The sequence below is a fragment of the Ochotona princeps genome, chromosome 4 (genome assembly GCF_030435755.1).
Source record: "Ochotona princeps isolate mOchPri1 chromosome 4, mOchPri1.hap1, whole genome shotgun sequence".
Lineage (NCBI taxonomy): Eukaryota > Metazoa > Chordata > Mammalia > Lagomorpha > Ochotonidae > Ochotona > Ochotona princeps.
In genome coordinates, this window is record NC_080835.1 from 49,090,348 (window position 1) to 49,105,929 (window position 15,582).

Here is a 15,582-nt window from a genome sequence, read left to right on the forward strand (position 1 = left end):
GGTTTGAGGTAAAGATTAGGAGTCAGCTGCTGATGCACACTGAAGCTGAATGAGATCATTTAGAGAAAATTTTGTATTTACAGGAAAGATTATCTGCTTATTTTGTTGAGGTGACCAGGGAATCTAGAAGAAAAGGTGGCAACATTCCATCTAGGGCTGGCCACAGAGCATAAGGAGATCACCATGAACTCCAATAAATGTAGCCAGTATTTTCTTTGAAAAGGTCTAGCAATTTCTTGGAAGGTTTTATGATGTCACAAGTGGTAATAAACAGCCAACAACAGCATTTATGATTTATGGAAAAACACTTTAATAATTCACTGCTTCAATTAACATTTGCTGTTAATCAAGATTTCATGTCTGAAAGCTTCATACCCAAACTCAGCAGGTTGCTTTAGAATCAAGCTCCATCTGTCTGTCAGGGAGCCCACAAAGAGACAAATGCCAAGCCTACTTAAAGCTGGGAATGGGGGCTACCTTCAGAAGAAGGCATCTCCTGGGAGCCAGGCACCCCATGAAGCTAAGCAAAGCAAACTGCTGCTTCCAAAGGGGGCCTAGACTTCCAAAAGAATACAGCAGATTGCTTTCCCTAGTAGGAAAAAGATTTCAAACTTGCGAATAAATGATTATGCCACTCCTTCACTTGTTCTTTTCCCATAAGCTGAAAGGGAATTGTGAATTAGTATCTATATATTTTATGGAGTAGAAAGAGCCTTGTTTGTATATCTGATCATTTGTAATATGGTCATTTGCTGGATAACTGTTAGGACAAAAATGAACAGAAAGGAGAAACACTGCTTTTTATCATTTGTGTTTTTGTCATTGTCCCAATGTAAGAAATACTACCTAGAAGTATAAATGTAGCAAATATAATCTTCTGGAATGAAACAGTATTAAAAGTCTATTATACACAGTATCACATCAAGATTCTGGCCTTTTGGTTCCTTAGTTTCTCTAAGCTTCATCTTTTTCATCTATAAAACGGAAACTATTTAATATACAACTCAACAGGCTGTTGTATTAAGGAAAACGGGCTGGTGCAATGGCACAACAGGCTGATCCTCTGCCTTGTGGTGCCAGCATCCTATTGGCACACCAGTTCCTGTCCCCACTGCTCCACTTCTGATCCAGCTCCCTGCTTGTAGCTTGGGAAACCAAAGGATAATGGCCTAAGTCCTTGGGCCCCTGCAACCCATGGAAGTCCCAGAGGAAGCTCCTGGCCCCTAGCTTCAGCTCATCTCAGCTCTGGCCATTGAGGCCATTTGGGGAGTAACCAGTTGATGGAAGACACTTCTATTTTTCCTTCTCTCTCTTTAAAATCTGCCTTTCAAACAAAAATAAATAAATCTAAAAATAATATTAAGGAAAACAGATGAAAAACATTTTGCACATTTGTTGTCTCCTTGAAAACACTAAAACATTTTCTAACTAAGTGCAACAGGTGAGATGTATTTGATGAACTTAAGAAATAAATGTGGACCATCTCCATTACTTTTTCAAATATTCACTCAGCACTCTTGTTCACTCAACACTTATCAAGTGGTTTCTGTGTGCTAGGATTGTTCCAGGAAATGAGAGGCTATTCAAAGACCTTGATCCATGGAACTTACAGTCTCATTCTGGGATGAAAAATAAGTTAGTGAATGGATTGATTCAATTATTCATTTACATACCACTCTTCCTCCACCCTCCACACTAGACCACAAATAAGTAGGTAAGTTAGAAAGATAATCAACAGATAGGTACATGGGGAGTGAATTAGCAGACAGAAGATCTTCCTCTGTCTCTCCTCCCCTCTGTATATCTGACTTTTCAATAAAAATAAATAAATCTTTTTTTTAAAAGCCTATGACTTAAAAAAATAACTAGAAAATATTAGTGGTGCAATAGTTTTTCTATCTGTGAGGCATTTGTTTTATGATTTCTAGTGTATGCTTGAGACCTTGAATGGCATCAAGCCCCATGTACTATGTTTTTGCCTATGTGTACATATCTTCGGTAATTTTTACTCATAAATTAAGCACAGTAATAGATTAACAACAACTAATAATACAAGAGAACAATCACAGCAGTTAGTAAGAAAGCTACCAGCATAACTATCCTCCTGAATTATTAAGCAAAATAAGGCTTCTTAGAACACAAGCACTGTGAGGCTTCCACAGCTGGCTTGGATAACCAAGATAGCAATACAGTGACAAACATGGAGGTAGCATACACAAGGTAGATACTTGGATAAAGCAATGATTAACAACCCAGATTGGTGTTGGACAAGGTTTTTCACACTACTCGGGATGGTGGGTGCTTCAAAACCTATGAATTGTTTCTTTCTACAGTCTTCCAAGTAGGATTTTGGGCCTACAGGTTACTGTGGGTAAGTGAAATTGTAGAGTGTAGAGAAGGGAGGAGGAGTATGGCAGCAAGAGCCAACCTGACCTTACCAGCATGATCAGAGTGGGGCTGAAAAACCTCCCTGTGCCAGAGGAGACCCAATACAAGCAGAAGGAAGAGTTACTTCAGAGCTTGGTGATGAAATTTCCTCTTTGACCAAAAACAGGTCCCTAGCTGGGGTGCAGAGGGCAAGAGGAGAGTGATGACAGAAGCAGGAGAGAGGCTCAGGACTTCTAGGGCCTTGCAGGCCAGTGCAGAGATGTTTAATTTCATTATAAGATGTTTGATTTCACTATAAGTTGTTAGACTACTAGAGTGCTTAAGCAAGTAAGTAGAAAGTTTGATTTACATTAAAAAAAGAAATTAACTCTGGATTTTTGGGGGAAGGGGCTGGGCTGGTTATTTGGTGACAGGCTTTTAATGCTGCCCAGGGCAGCACCATCCTCTCTCTAACCTGTGCTTGGGCAGCTGGCTCTTTGGTTATGGTCAGCATAATCTGTGAACTGTCTTCTTGCCAGAAGGACTGAATGTGGAGGTTACTACCTCTTCCCATCAGTCCCCAAACTAATGTCGGTACCAAGATTGGATGGAAAAGTTCCTCACCTCTTCCCTTTCTAATCCCTTAGTGTCCTGAAGGCCCAGTCAGGTGTTATCAGTATCCCTGACACTGACCAAGATTGAGAGAACTGGAGGAATGATACAAAGAGCACAGCCCTTTCTGTCTCCTTCATAGGTGTGAGTACAGTGCCTAACTTAATGGGTTGTTACTGTGATGTAATGCTTGTCTGGGTGGTGGTGATAATCTCTGTAACAAGCCTCCACTGCCAGTACAATGTCTCATCTTTGGATTCATGCCTGTGACTCTCTCAGTGTAGACTTTCTTCCCAAGCTTCATACCTACATGGGTGTGGAGCCTGCTATGCTGACCAATCACAGTCACATGTTGAAGATCAGTCTCCTGACACTGCTCTCAAGACTCCATTCTTACATTCTGAGCTGTGGCCTAGACTTAGGGGCTTCATGAGTCATTTCCAGCTCTGAGCATTATGCTCACCATTTAGTTGTAATCCAGGAGGATTTCCTGTAATCAAATCGCATTATACAAACCATTTTATGTCCGTTTATAAGTTCAGCATACCCCCGAGGATAAGACCATGATGATTAGTTGTTGCTTACACAGAGAGGTAAACACCTTTTTAAACCTAGTTTCAGGGCAAGTAGGCCTACTGGTCACACATTTAAAATGCATAAACCAAGTCATTCTAATGTTTCACTCAAGAGGATCCTCTCCCCCAAATGCTACAGTAAGCAGATATAAAAGACTGCCAGAAAGTCAAGCTTTTAATCTAAAAAGCTACCTACTTGAACTTGTATTTCTCTTTCAACCTAAAAAATGTGTGTGTGTGTGTGTGTGTGTGTGTAAGTTTATTCTTTAAAAGACAAATAGTAGATGAGCCATAGCAAATATGGAGCCTGAGAATTCTCTAGGATGGTAATTTATCTTGTTGGCAGGTGGGGATCATGCCATTTTGAGGTAAAATGAACTCACTGTCATAATAATTGGAACAGGCAGCATCCATCCTGCACAGCAAGGGAAGGGCCTTTGATAGCCAGTGAGGCACCTTTGGTAGAGCATGCTAGGCTAAGAAAAAATCATGTGTTCCTTCACACAGTAATAGTGAAGTTTACTGTTGAGGATGGACAGGACCCAGAATGGAACTAGCACACATATTTTTCTCTTAGCATATATTAAATTGCATATATTAAGTATCTTGATGAAATGTGTTTAGAACCTAAGGTTAAATTGTTGGCAGGCGTGGGGGGCAGTACAAACAAAATTAAAGTCTCATTCCAATTACACCCCTTCCTCCCACTCTAGCAATAAGCTGAGAAGAGAGGGATTGTAAGGAGCACATAGGAGAAACCTGAGATGCTGCTGAGTTTGCAAGATGCAAAGGATGAAATGATTAATCCTAAGCAATGAAGCGAGTTTCCTGAGTGAGGAGGAAGGGCAAAGAGTTGCCTCTAAAGGTTGGTGAGGGATAGTTTCAGGACCAAGGGGTAAGCTAACATAAAGTGAGAGTTAAGTCAGTTGGAGGTAATGCCCACTAGGCCACCATCCTGAGAGGCCAAAGTGTGCTTTTCATGGCAACGATTAGGCTGAATTCTATGCTTATTCCTCCCACATCCTGCTTCTCTGCGAGATGAGCTCATCCTTCCATTCTACTCCCATAGAGCTGCCTGCTATTTTTTTGTTTGTTCTAATGGAGAGACTCTTGGAAAGAGTGGTCTTGGTTCTATCACAGTGTTCTAATGTAGACATTTAAAAAGTCTGAGCCATGTGCGTCAACCAGTCACAACTGGTTATCAGCAGGGACTATACCAGTTCTCCAGAAATCACCTCTACCAATTATTAGAGACTCATTTTCCCTTCACAGGATAGAACTTGGAAAGACTGGCCCTGCCATGCCATACACTGATTATGGTATAAAGTCAGTGGTTCCACTGATATGGTGGTCACATGTGTATTGCCTGATCTCCTTTTTGATTTTATTTATTGTGGATGGGAAAAAATGAGAAAAGCTTAAAAAGTTGGTGAAAATCGAAATAAAGACAAGTTTACTTCAGTGCTAAAATTTTTGATAATCATGCATATAAAGGATATAAAAAAAGGGCACTTAAAATCTATATTAGGAAGAAAAGTATATGCAAATGCCAAACTTTTTGCACTAATATTAAGTTATTTTAGTTCCATTTCCAGACTCTCAAAGCATATTTGCATATGATCTATTAAACTTGGTTTTATAGATAATTTATGTAAATTGAACATATTTACTTCTATTATCAATAAGCTTCAAGAGTGTCAAATATTCAAATATTTATCATATTTCTGATTCATGAATTCTACTTACAACACACACATTCTTAAAAATGTGAGGTCAAATATTTTAGCACACACCTGTCCTTTAGCATCATTGGTGAAAGAAGAGGAAAATTACAGTAAGTCTATCAGTGGGACACAACTACTCTCATTAACCTGATGCTCATGAAAAGTTTTAAGGAACGTGGTTGTGAATATTCCTTTTAAATGAAAATGTAAAGGTACTAATGTACACAAACTATGTAGAATTTCATTATGAAAGATCTGGAAAGGAATATATAAAATGCTATTTTAAAATAATAGGCTGTTTTATACTTCTTCACACTATTATGCTATTTCTACACGTTTTCAGAGAATATTCTTTTATAATTAGAAAATTTAGCAAAAACCGGTAATACAGAGTCACAGAGAAAGAACTCAAACATGTTGGAAAAATGGCTGAATTCAAATTTGGAGTCTGGCATTCGAGAACCATACTCGGGGTAGAATGTGTGAGGCCTGCGTGGACCAATCCCCTGGAAACTCTGACCCCATTGGACGGTTTAGAAGGGCCGGTGGAGTCTATGCAGGAGGCATGACAGTCTATGGGGCGCGCTGGGCTGACCCAGAGCAACCTCTGGCATACTTAACACTGGCTGGCAACAGGCCTGGTTGGGGAGCGTCGGGGAGGCCTTGGCTGCGTGGAGCCTACCACCAAGGGGCGCAGGAATTGGAAGGGGGCTGAGTTCTGGTCGGGTCACAGTTGTAATCCCTTGGCACAAATATCGATTCAGACTTGATGCACCATGCCTGATTAGACCGCAGCACAGTTTGGTGCTCCAGAGGGCCAGGATAGATGTGGGTGGCTCAGCTAGGCCTCAACCCCAACTGAGCCTTGTATGAGATATACGTGGGTATGGACGAGCCGTGGCTGGGCTGAAACTCTTAACAGCAGGAACCAGAATGGATTGAAGAGCGGAGCTGGCCGAAGGACCTGCTGGTATGCGTGAAGCCCGACACCAGGAAGGAGTCGGAAGGAGGAATCTGAACAGTTCCTCTGACAGGTCACTGACCCTACAAATAAACGCAGGAAGCATGGAGGTAAACAACCCAGAAGGGGCTTTGGAATGTGACCCACAGGCATACACTTGGCTCGGGTTGGGGCAGAGCAGGCTGAGTCAGTTCACGTCATCCACTGGCAAGCCCAAGCGCTGAAACTGTGTGGGGGCCTGGCCGGGTTTGGTTGCGATAAAAAAAAAAAAAACAAAAAAACAGTACAAAACACAAAATGCCAAGGTGAAATGGCCTGTGCCAGTAGGGAATGCAACACCCGACCAGTACACCTCCCACTGGTTTAGGTGAGGGACGAGAGTGTGATGGGCAGAGCCGGGGAGAGCTGCAATACTCATTGGTTCCAATGGAGGTCGGGGCTCAGAATAGATCCAACCCAGGGGGTAAAACCACCAGCTGATCGGAGTGATGGACTGTGGCGGGCACTGTGCTTACTAGTAGTGCATGTAGGAGCCTGGACTGGGAATGCCTCAAAGTTTTTTTAGGGGATTCCCCTGAATAAAATGGAGAAATCAAAGCATTAACCAAGAAAAGATGGAAAATGGAGTAGATCAATCAACCACCTCAGCTATATGCTTCCAGCGGAAAAACTGGACAAGGGGAAACTCTAAGATGGACTATGTCAATCAGTGGACTCTGCACCAGCCTCATCATACCTGGACTGTTGCTGATGGTATGTTGGAGCTTCTAATTGATCGAGGTGACACTCTGCTGGCTCTGCCTTCAAACCTGAGAGGGCCTCCCTAAGAGGCTGTTGAACTTGAACTGGACAAGTGGGATGCCGGACTCTGTATGGTGTGAACTTTTAATTAGGGAATCTCAACGGAACTTGAGCCGTGGTTATGCATCAAGGTGAAGGAATTCACCATGGGGGAAGGGTTTGGGGTGAAGGGGGTGGGGGGAATCCCAGTACCTATGAAATTGTGTCATATAATACAATGTAACTAATGAATAAATGAATATATAAAAAAAATCAAATTTGGAGTATGAAATTTCTTCTTCTTTTTTTAAAGATTTAATTATTTTTCTTGGTCGCACGCTTCCATCACTCTGGCACTCCGACTCTTGGCCTCCCCAGTTCCCGCATGTTCTCTGGATTCCAGCAGACAGACTCCAAGTACAGGTAGCCCCTACACATGGCCCCTGCTTGTATTCCTCAGCCTCTGTTCATTGCTTGGGCGAGTCAGTAAAGATGCAAATGCTAATATGCTTTAAATTTCTAATTTATGTTCTTTCAAGAGTTCCAGGAGAGATGAGGCTTAACAGTAACAGATGTTGACAGAGAAGCCTGGAGAAGGTGAATGCAGCTTTGTAAATGTGTTCAGATTGTACACTGCATGTCTCTTAGGACATTTTAAATCACTGGGGAAGCTGGAACATAGATCTTCAGTTTAACAGGCAGACTTCACAGAAATGAACATTTGTTTCTCTCAGGGTTTTAATTCAGAGTGTATTGCCACAGTGAGTTTCACTTGCTAATTGCTAGTGGGCACTGCCATCCCCAAGCTCGGCTAATAAAAAAAATATATAATAAATGTAATATAATATAAATATATAATCTATATAAATATGCCAGAAATAAATGGCATATCTACAGAAAGAAGGAGAGACAGAAAAATTTTCCATATGCTAGTTCAATGGCTGGAGCTGAGCTGATAAGAAGCCAGTAGTTTCAGTCTCCCACACAGGTGCAGGGTCCAAGGTTTTGGGCACCCTCGTTGCTTTCCCAGGTCCTAAGCACAAAGCTGGTGGGGAAGTGAAGCAGCCAGGACACAAACTGGTGCCTAAATGGGATTCTGGAGCTTGAAGGGGGAGAATTTCCCAACTGAGCCATGTGTCACACCCTGGGAGTATGAAGTTTCTAATACCTGGAATATTTTACTTGTACTTCAGAGTAAGGGCACCTTAAAGATACTGGGTGGGTTATGCTAAAAGAAAAATCACTGTTGTGACAACTGGATATCAATTTGCAGAAATAAGAAACAAGACCATCGTTTTTCACCTTATGCAAAAATCAGCTCTAAATGGAACAATCTGCACCCAGAAACCACCAAACTATTAGAGGAAGACATAGGAAGTAGTCTACAAGATACAACCATCGGTAGATTTCTTAGAAAAGTCAACAAAAGCACAGGCAGTCAAAGCTAAAATAAATAGGACTACATCAAACTAAGATGTTTCTGCAGAGCAAAGGAAACAATCAATAAAGCAAACAGACAACCAGTAGGTTGGGAGAAAAATCTTTGCACACTACACAACTGATTAGAGAACTAATATCCAGGATTTACAAAGAGCTTCAGAAACTCAGCAACAGCAAAACTAAAAGCCTATTAAGAAATGGATGAAGGAAATGAGCAGGCACTTTTTCAAAAGTACAAATTCAAGTGGCTAACAGACATGAAAAAAATGTTTAGGCTCCCAAGCTATTCAGGAAATTCAAATAAAAAACACACCGAGTTTCCACTAATTCTAGTGAGAATGGCCTACATTCAGAAATCTACCAACACCACCTGCTGGCATGGATGTGGGAAAAATGTGCCCTACTTTACTGCTGGGGGGAGTGTAGACTAGCACAGCCACTATGAAATTCAGTATGGAGAGTGCTAAGATAAGTAAAAATTGATCTACTGTATGACTCAGCTATTCCACACCTGTGTATATATCCTGATAAGGTAAAATCTGCATATGAGAAAGCAACTTGCAACCCTATATTTATAGTAGCACAATCCATGATAGTAAAGACATGGAAACAACCCAAGATGCCCATTAAAAGAGGGATGGGTAAAGAAAACGTGGTACATCTATTATATGGAATACTACACATGCACTAAAAAGAATGAAATCCTACCATTTGCAACAAAATGGTCCCAACCGTGGACCATTATGCTCAGTGAAATAAGCCAATCCCGAAAGGACAAATACCATATGTTCTCTCTGATATAAGGAAGTCTTTACACAAATTATATAACAAACATATATAGGTGAACAAGTATATACATATTTCTCATCTAATGGAGACTAGCATTCCAGGAAGTGCAGATATGTCACGCTAGGCATCTCTATGCCCTAATAAAAGGAGGACTCTGAATGTAACAGTTAATTATACCTTGACAAAATTGTAGCACAATTTTTTCAATCTTTGTCAAAACTATACTCCCCTGAAGTACTTGAATAGCAGAATGCTAAACTGGTAACTGTTACCAAAGGTATACACTATTATAACAATATGCAGGCAAATGGTGGGAGGGGAAAATGGGAAAAGAAAAAAAGGAGAGCAAGAAAGAAATTCCCGTACCTACAAAAATATATCATGGAAAATAATAAAAATAATTTTTTTAAAGACTTTATTATTATTGGAAAGCCAGATATATAGAGAGGAGGAGAGACAGAGAGGAAGATCTTCTGTCCAATGATTCACTCCCCAAGTAAGCTGCAACGGGCCGGTGCGCCAATCCGAAGCTGGGAACCAGGAACCTCTTCCAGGTCTCCCACATGGGTGCAGGGTCCCAAAGCATTGGGCCGTCCTTGACTGCTTTCCCAGGCCACAACCAGGGAGCTGGATGGGAAGTGGAGTTGCCGGGATTAGAACCGGCACCCATATGGGATCCTGGGGCGTTCAAGGCGAGGACATTTTAGCCGCTAGGCCACGCCACCGGGCCCCTAAAAATAACTTTTTAAAAAATGAATACAGAAACGAACTGGAAGGAATTCTTGTAGGCTGATATGAGAAAATTCAAATACCAAAAAGGAAATAAATATCTATAAATCAGTGAATTTTTTTTAAATTTTGAGTTAGAAATCGTCATTTTTAATATTGCTAAAGAACTGACTTATTTCTTGAAAAGCTGGAAAGTAAGAGAAAGAATCAAGAACTTATTCAGATTGTTCTCTACATAAAATAGTTAGAATCAGTGCTTCTCCAAGTGTGGTTCCTATACCAACAAGCATCATTTGAGAACATTTTTGAAATGAAAATTTTTAGATTTCCCAATATACCTATTGAATCAAAACACTGGAGATGAATTTGAACCTGAAAGAATTAAGAATAGGCTCTCTAATCTGCATTCCACTAATAGTGTTTTAGAGTACCATTTTCTCCACAACCTCATTTGTTATGTTTTGATTTCTGGATAACAGCCATTCGAACTGGAGAAAGATGATACCTCACTGTGGTTTTTATTTGCACTTCCCTAACGACAATATGGAGATTCCTCAAAAATCTAAATACTTATATCTATTCTGGTAATAAACTCAAAGGGAATGAAATCAGCACAGGAAAGAAACTGCAGCACTCTCATGTTTATAGCAGTCCAAGACACAATAACAACAATGACTGGAATCCACCTAGATGCCCATTAACGGACAACTGAATAAAGAAAACCTGATATCCACTGATTATTATATGATCATAAAAATGGAATCTAGACACAACAAAATGGATGGAACTGGAGATCATTATGCTAAGTATTCTTTTTTTAAAGATTTATTTTATTTTTATTGAAAAGTCAGATATACAGAGAGGAGGAGAGACAGAGAGGAAAATCTTCTGTCTATTGATTCACTCCCCAAGTGGTGACAATGGCTGGAACTGCGCTAATCCAAAGCCAGGAACCAGGAGCCTCTTCTGGGACCCATGTGGGTGCAGGATCCCAAGACCTCGTGCCATGCTTGATTACTTTCCCAGGCCACAAGCAGGAGCTGGATGGGAAGCAGGCTGGCTGCCAGAATCCTGGCGCATGCAAGGCAAGGACTTTAGCCGCTAGGCTACTGCACTGGGCCCACATATTTTTCTCATATATGGAAGCTACAAAGCATGTAAAAATTGTCATTGCCATATCTGTTGTATGGTTATAAGTGTGTTCTTCACTGAATCATACAATATATATATGACAATATAACACTTTCCCCACCTTAAATATTATCTTTACTGCATTATATGATTCATAACAAAATAAACCTTTTTTTCTCACCTTATGATCAATTTCGTGAATCACATTTTGTGATAGTAATATTCATCTTAAAAACAGCATAATTGTTCAGGGACATAATACTTACATATAAAGTGAACATGGCAAGATGTTAAAATTGCTGAATCCTAAGACTGAAAAATTAAATAAGCAAGGAAACCAAAATAGGCTCTGTAAGCTTTGGATCAAATTCTAACTCTTCTGGGTTTTGTTGTATTTTTTTGCACCAGCTAGAAGTCTCTGATGATACTTGTATTAAAGGAATATAAAATCCAAGTCTCATGTGTGAGCTTGAAAGGGTCCAGCAGCTTTTCAGGGTGACTTTTGCAAAGACAGACAGGGCCGCCTGGCCTAGGTGAGGGTTTTCCAAGTGACTGCATTGGAGTTGACGGTCTAAGTTCTGACTTGTATGCCATTGCCTTGGTGCATATTTATCTCCTCCCCAAATATTAACACTATACAGTTTCACAGGTCATGTCTTCCCAATCAGTAAGTAAATCCCAATTCATTTTAAACTCCTCAAGAGTTTAGAGAAAAATTATAAAGCTGACATAGCACAGACCTAAAAATCTAATAAAAACAGCACTAACCTTGCATATGAATAATGATTCTGCATGCACATGGGAGTCCCAGAAGAACCTCCTGGTTCATGGCTTTGGATTGGTTCAGCTCTGGCCATTTGGGGATGGCTTTCTTTCTGTCTTTCCTTCTCTATGTAAATCTGCCTTTATAAGAAAAACAAAAATTTTTAAGACATCCAGTTTTTGGATGACACCCTGTTTTGAATAGCAGAAACATCTTCTACTTAGATACATTGGCTTAGTTACAATACTATCTTGTGAGCAAACTCAAATAGTATCAAATGTTACCTGTGGTATGCCGGGAAATCTGACCTGTGCCCTATATATAGTCGAATTCTACCTAGGACATAGAAGTTTAAATGAAAAATGGACCCAACAGATACCTATAAGTTTCTAGAACAGAAATTTCAAAGATTATAAAATGGACCTGTACTTCCACTATGCAGGGGGCTGGGAATGCAAGTGTGGTTTGGTGTCTTCCTTTAATTGATATCTTTAGTGTTAGGCAAGGTTTTAAACACCTGTGTGTTCGGGTTCATCAGCTTTTTGTTACTACAGTGAAACATTTAAGGCAACTTTTTAAAAAAAGATGCATTTATTTTTATTGGAAAGGCAGATACACAGAAAGGTGGTGAGACAGAGAGGAAGCTCTTCCATCAAGTGATTCACTCCCCAAGAGGCCACAATGGCCAGAGTTGAGCCAATCCGAAGCAAGGAGCATGGATACAAGGCTTTGGGCCTTCCTCAACTGCTTTTCCAGGCCACAGACAGGGACCTCAAAGGGAAGCAGGGCCGCCAGGATTACAACTGGTGCCCATATGGGATCCTGACACACACAAGGTGAGGACTTAAGCCACTAGGCTACCATGCTGGGCCCCTGCAACTAACTTTTTTAAAGACAAAAGATTTATGTGACACAGTTTTAAAGGTCCAAACCCAAGATCAGGTGGCCTTACTTGGTTTCTGGTGAGAGCAGTGGATGGCAACAGCAGAGCAGAAGCAAAAGTATTAGTTGGTAAACACAGAAGCACGTGGCAAGGGTGAAGGCAACCTTTGGATTTTATAGTAAACCCTTCCTAGAGCACTACTTTCCAAGCATCTGATCTCAGTGACCCTAAGAACCTCCCACATGGCCCCACTCCCTAAAGGAACCATCATCTTCCAAGAGCACCATCCTGGGGAACAAGTCTTTAACATATGGGATTTGAGATGGCATTTCAATTCACATGACAACAGTATGTGTTTAATAATACACAGTGTTGAATATATGTGTTTAATTAATTGCTTTTCTTGACTGCCTTTTCTGGATAAAAAATAATTGAGGTCTTACCACATAATTTCTCTTGGTAATTGGGCACATTAACACATGAGCATCATCACAGCTGACTGAGTTAATCTTTCCAGACCCTTTACCTTCTTAAATCTGACATTCAGGACAAAAAAAAAGCAAAACAAAACAACCTTTGTTTCTTATCATCTCCTCTTAACCAAATTCCAATTTTCATCTCTTGTACTAAAAATAAATTAGAACAGGTGTGAATTCTTCCACTTGGCCATTTTTCAGATGATTGGTTACTCTGGGAAAATGTTCTCATACAGGAACACTCAGAGAAAGATTAAAAAAAAGTTGAAAGAGAAGAACCGACCAATGAAGATCTAAGGTTCCTACGACTATTAATGGTCTAATTGGTTCCTTGAGAAGACAGCAGATGAATCAGACATTAGCTCCCTAAACTACCTGTCATTGTGTTGGTCCACAGAGGCTTCAATGCAGGGAACTTCCTTCAAATAATCCCAGTAGTCAGTGTGAGGGTAATTCACTTTCATTGCTCTATCTGGTGCAGGCTGTATTTATTCTTGGTCAGCTTGCTTAATCCTCTTCTGTGAGCCATCCACATGTGTAAAGACCTCCGGTCTATTATCAGAGTGTAATCTTTCCACTTTTCAAAATAGCTTCTCTCTGGAGCCAGAAAGCATAAATAGGGCACAGAGTGCTAATCAGCTCCTGTTCATGTGTGGGAATGGCAAGGTCTGTATAACAAGCAAAACAGAAGCAAAATTGGAATCATTCAGTTTGACTCAGGGATGCAGTAAAGCCAGCCTCTGCTCCGACTCCAAAGACATTGGCCAGGTATCTGATAATGTAAAAGAGGAACAGCAGTGATAAAGTGGGCGATGTGCTTTTCAATGGTGGAAAAGCCTAGTAAGTATCAGCTTATAGTTTCTTTTGTAGCCATTAAATGACTGGTCAAATAAATTAGAGGTTTCTGAACTAAATTTCCTACCATGGCATGGAGAAACAAAGTTTGAAATATCTATTATTTTTTTTACTTGATTTGAAAATATGAGTTCATTTTCTTGGAACATTATCCTCAGAATTTATAGGCCAACTTTTGTTTTTCTAAACAACTTATACCCTTTACATTGATTTGTAGTAAAAACAAATAAATGCTACACACAGTTAAACTCTCTTTTAGACTGATAAACGATCTCAGGATACAACAGAAGTCATTTCAGCCAGATTTCTTTTTAATTTGTGGAAGGAAAAAACCCTCAATCTCCTCCAGAAGGCTAGAGCAAGCTTCACTAATGAGACCAAGGCCAGAGTTGGGAAGGAAGGTTCTCAATGGAGTTAAGTGCTAAGCGTCTGGGAGGAGGTAATGCTGAATGGCTAGAGCTGCAGATATTCCATCTCCACATTCCTCACCATCCCATTCAACAGGAAAACCTTTCTGTAATTCCTACAAAATAATTTGAGAATTAGTTCAATTCTGTCTGCCTATACCACTACATCCTAACCCGAGACACCATTCACTCTTTCCCAAGAAATTGATAGACAACTATTATTCCTTTTAGTCCTCATTCTCACCAAGCGTATTCTCTGTATAACAATTACAAGTTGTGCCTTTAAAATGTGATAGCACTTCCTTGCTTCAGATATTTCCAAGGCTCCCAGTTTTAAAGCAGTTTTTCCCCCCAGTGATTAGAAGGTCCTATATTCTATGCTCCCCTTGCCTTCACTACCATTGTGACCTGTTATCATTCTTTCATTGCTAAGTCTGCTCCATCATTGTTGTGGTGTATCACTCTATTGAGATCTTCTCATTGGATACTAATTCTCAATTTCTCTTCTTGTGCAGTCTTTCCTGGTTTAATATGTAACTCCAATATTCCCTGCAACTCTCACCCTGTTTTCTTTTACTTCCCACAGCTATTTTATACCACATGTGTGTTTGCTTAAGTTTCACCTCTACCACCATAACCAAAACAAGAAAGGAAGTTCCATTTGGGCAAGGGATTTGTTGAATCTACTGGTATATCCCCAGTATCTGGAACAAATTCTGGCACATAATGGACATTCAATCAAAATTTGTTGAAGAAACAAATGAATGAAAGTCATTTTCAGTCTTAGAAAGAACAGAATGATAGCAAAGAAACAGTAGATTCCAGGTTACAGCAACAGAAAAATTAGTATCTAGAACATAATCTAAGCAAGTGAGTCCATGGTTGAAAAGCCTGAATCTTTCACTGCCCACTAACTGCTTGATGTGGGGTGCATCAAGACGGTTGGAAGGTAGAATCAAGAAGCTGGCAGGCTGAGGAATTGTGCTTTATCTCCCTTAGAATGTCAGGCTGTTTCCTCAACCATTCTGTAGCACTTCTCAGAGGGATTGCCTCATATTGCCTGCATTTCATATTCTCAGGCCCTGACTGC

General features: G+C 40.3%; 1 protein-coding gene across 1 annotated transcript in view; it reads right to left on the reverse strand.

The window, feature by feature from the left end:
- Positions 1–15,582, reverse strand: part of SYT9 (synaptotagmin 9) — a 327,980-nt gene that overhangs the window by 278,639 nt on the left and 33,759 nt on the right. The window lies entirely within an intron of this gene.